Source organism: Bos indicus, chromosome X (genome assembly GCF_029378745.1).
Source record: "Bos indicus isolate NIAB-ARS_2022 breed Sahiwal x Tharparkar chromosome X, NIAB-ARS_B.indTharparkar_mat_pri_1.0, whole genome shotgun sequence".
Taxonomy (NCBI): domain Eukaryota; kingdom Metazoa; phylum Chordata; class Mammalia; order Artiodactyla; family Bovidae; genus Bos; species Bos indicus.
This window is the reverse complement of record NC_091789.1, coordinates 53,205,741-53,209,692: the sequence shown is the minus strand read 5'-3', so window position 1 is coordinate 53,209,692 and position 3,952 is coordinate 53,205,741. Positions and strand designations below refer to the sequence as shown.

Below are 3,952 nucleotides of genomic sequence, written 5' to 3'. Positions count from 1 at the left end.
AAACTGTCTTATAAATGCCTGCTCAGCAAATCAGTAATTCCAGAAACCTGGAATTACTCTAAAGCTTTCTCACTGTGTCCCAACGCTACAAGCTCTGAGTACTCTAATCTCGCTGGGCAACCAATGGTGGCCAGGATAATGCTTTTCTGTTATTTTTTATAGTGAACTGTATTACTTTAAAAATTATTTACTTATTTAATTAAAAAATAATTGCATTTGTTTATTTTGGTTGCAGTGGATCTTCAGTGCTGCGTGCAGGCTTTCTCTAGCTGTAGAAAGAGGGGGCTACTTTAGTTGCGGCGCATGGGCTTCTCACTGGTGCAGCTTCTCTTCTCACTGCAGAGCCTTCTCCCACAGTCTCTGGGGTGCTCCAGCTTCCATAGTTGTGGTTCCTGGGCTCCAGAGAACAGGCCCAGTAGTTGTGGTGCATGGGCTTAGTTGCTCAGAGGCATGTGAGATCTTCCTGGAACTAGAGATGGAACCCATAACTCCTTCATTGGCAGGTGGATTCTTTACTACTGAGCCACCAGGGAAGCCCAGCTGTATTACTTTTAAAGGATTCTATTAGTGAAAAATTTAAAGCAGTCTATGACAAACAACAACATCCCAGCAAAGCTTGTCTGAAATGGTTAAATACTTGGAAATTATTTAGGGCTAATTCTCATGATATATGAAAGCATTCTCAGGAACCAAAATATAGAGAGATGAGCAAATGATGTTGCGGTAGGCAGCCTCTAAGACAGCTCCAGTGAACCTGAGCCTCCCTTCCTGAGTGGCGCCGGGAAGCTGGGGGACCCTTTCCTGGAGCCCGGAGCCTGTGACCGGAGCACCATGGGCTTCCTTTGTACGCAGCCCGCCTTTGTCCTGAGAGGTCCTTGTGGAGGCACTAAGCAGTTCAAGGAAGCCAGACCCTGCCCCACTCCCAGAAAGAGAAAATTTCCACTCCTGCAGCTGGCTTGTGACTCACACTGCCACCCCAACCAGTCAGAGGAGTCTTGAGTATGTGATTTGCCTGAATGTACAGTAGTGAGTTAGTCATACAAGTACATCATACACGAAAATGCTCTTGTATTTGAGCAGTGAAAAGACCCTTTAAAAAGGTTTGATCTTGCTCTTTCTTTACCCATGGGTTCCTGGCTGCATGTTTCTCATTCACAATGTGGGCTGTAGCAGAATCTGAACCATGAGTTTCCAAAATACCATGACCAGATAGTCCAGGACTTACATTTTTTTTCCAAAATCAGTGACTGTGTTGGAATATTCATTTAGTTTGTCTGATCCAGACTCCTATAAAGGGTACATTGAAGACCTAAAGCCATATGACTTGGAAAAATGAAAGAATCTCACAGTTTGCCCTGATGAAGTGCCTTTTGAACAGAGAAGTCCAATTTATGTTGTATGTCATGTTTCTTATTGCCTTACTTCAAGCATGCAGTGCTGTGGATGATCCTGAGTTTGGCTATATCAGAGGAAACCCTTGTATTCATGTGAAAATGAGCAAAGTAATTGGATTAAAGCTTCAAAGAGAATCAACTACAGAATATATTTTGAAGGATGAAAACATAGCAACTGTATTAACTTATCTTCCCAATGGAATTAAAATATTTTCCATATTATGAGAAAAAAACTGCATATGAGGCATCTACAGTCATTAGTTGCCATCTAGATTACCTTTGACCCATGGAGTACTGTCAAAAAAGTTACAGTGAAGTGCAAGGCAGATGGATTTTACTCAGTCTAAAACATCAGCGTGTTCTTGACAAGTTTTCAGGACGAATTGTGTTCAGAATCAGTGTGTGCATAGTGATGAGTTAGGGTGTCTCCACAGACTAAATGTTGTGTTGTCTGTCTTTGTTTTGTATCAGCTGGACCTGCCATTCTAGAATTATGAGATCACCTTGGACAAAGGCGGGGGTGCTACATGACACTATGGTCACTTCATAATGTGCTTCCAGATCATAGTGTTCTATGTCTTTCAAAGTAACTGCCGGTTGCCTCTGCTGCCTGTTTAGCTTTATACAGGCAGCCGATAGGGACTGTGAACACCTGATTCTGAACATATAGAATGGGGGTCTTGTCCAATTTTTATGTGGTTTAATTGCCAAGCATCTAAAGCTTAATGTGCTGCCCTATATAAATATTTTATAGATTTAACACTGGTTAACTGTCATATTTTGATGCCAGCAAAGTTTTAGGAGAGAAAATGGTACCTGACCAACATCAAATGACTTTATAGTTGTAAGAAATGCAGTGTGTGGAGAAGTTTTGTATGTGAAGAGGAAAAAGGAGAATAAAAGTGGACTTGAAAGATTTTCTTGGGCTTTTTATAAAATTATTTTTTACATTCTAAATTAGTCTGTGGATCTTTTTTATTAAGAGCACAATCTTTTTGCTGTAAAATATGTAAAAAATGTAGTGAGGGGATTATTTTTAGTGATGGAACTAAATCTTATACATTATTTTAGAGCATAGATGAGTCATATCATTTTTAGGTTAGCCAGTATGAATATGCACTTAATTTTTTATGAAAATAAGTTCATAAGATGTAAATTGTATGATACTTTATGAAATATCTTATTGCTGCTTTTACTTAGCAGATTGTGGACTCTAATAAAAAAATATAAATTATGAAGAGCCTATTTAAAAATGAGCCCTGAGATGAGAGCAACTATAAAAAGATCATCATTTTGATTCTGTATTTCATCTCCTTCTATGAATTTGATATGATTGTTTCTTCCAGTCTAGGTTATTTTCAAAATACTAACGCATATATATGGAATTTAGAAAGATGGTAACAATAACCCTGTATGTGAGATAGCAAAAGAGACACAGATGTATAGAACAGTCTTTTGGACTCTGTGGGAGAGGGAGAGGGTGGGATGATTTGGGAGAATGGCACTGAAACATGAATAATATCATATATGAAACGAGTCGCCAGTCCAGGTTCGATGCATGATACTGGATGCTTGGGGCTGGTGCACTGGGATGACCCAGAGGGATGGGATGGGGAGGGAGGAGGGAGGAGGGTTCAGGATGGGGAACACATGTATACCTGTGGCAGATTCATGTTGATATATGGCAAAACCAATACAATATTGTAAAGTTAAATAAAATAAAATTTAAAAAAGCAAATCTATGTTTTCTATAAAAGTTGAGTTATTAATGTATAATGTTATATTAGTTTCAGGTGCACCACAACATAGTGATTCAATAGTTTAAATGTTACGACGTGATCACCACCATAAGGCCAGTTATCGTTGGTCACCATACAAACTTATAACAATGTTATTGACTATATTCCCTGTGTGTACACTGTTGTTGTTGTTTTAGTCACTCAGTCATGTCTGACTCTTGGTGACCCCATGGACTGTAGCCCAACAGGCTACTCTGTCCATGGGATTCTCCAGGCAAGAATACTGGAGTGGGTTGCCATTTCCTCCTCCAATGTGTACACTACATTCAAGTAATTTATTTATTTTATAGCTATACGTTTGTACCTCTTAATCCCTTTCACATTTACCCATCCTCTTCCCCTCTGGCTTATGATGTCTGTAGAAGTGAAGCATCATATATCCACTGTTGTTGTTTAGTCACTAAGTCATGTCCAACTCTTTTCGGCCCTGTGGACTGTAGCCCACCAAGCTCCTCTGTCCATGGAATTCTCCAGGCAAGAATACTGGAGTGGGTTGCCATTTCCTTCTCCAGGGGATCTTCCTGACTCAGGGATGCATTGCAGGTGGATTCTTTACCACTGAGCCACCAGGGAAGCCCCATATATCCACTAGTCCAGTACATAGAACCTAGGAAGAAGACATATTAAAGGGCCATGAATGTGAGAAAGAACTACTTACTTAGGTTAACCATTTTCAAAATAAAACAAGATTTGATAGTAACTCTGGATAGAGGTGGGCTTCTCTGGTGCCTCAGTGGTAAAGATAATATATATACAGTG

The 3,952-nt window shown here is 39.8% G+C and overlaps 1 pseudogene; it reads left to right on the top strand.

Annotated features, from left to right (window-relative positions):
- Nucleotides 1–831: 831 nt before the first annotated feature.
- LOC109554819 (sodium/potassium-transporting ATPase subunit beta-3 pseudogene) lies at nucleotides 832–1,815 on the top strand (annotated as a pseudogene).
- Nucleotides 1,816–3,952: the final 2,137 nt, after the last annotated feature.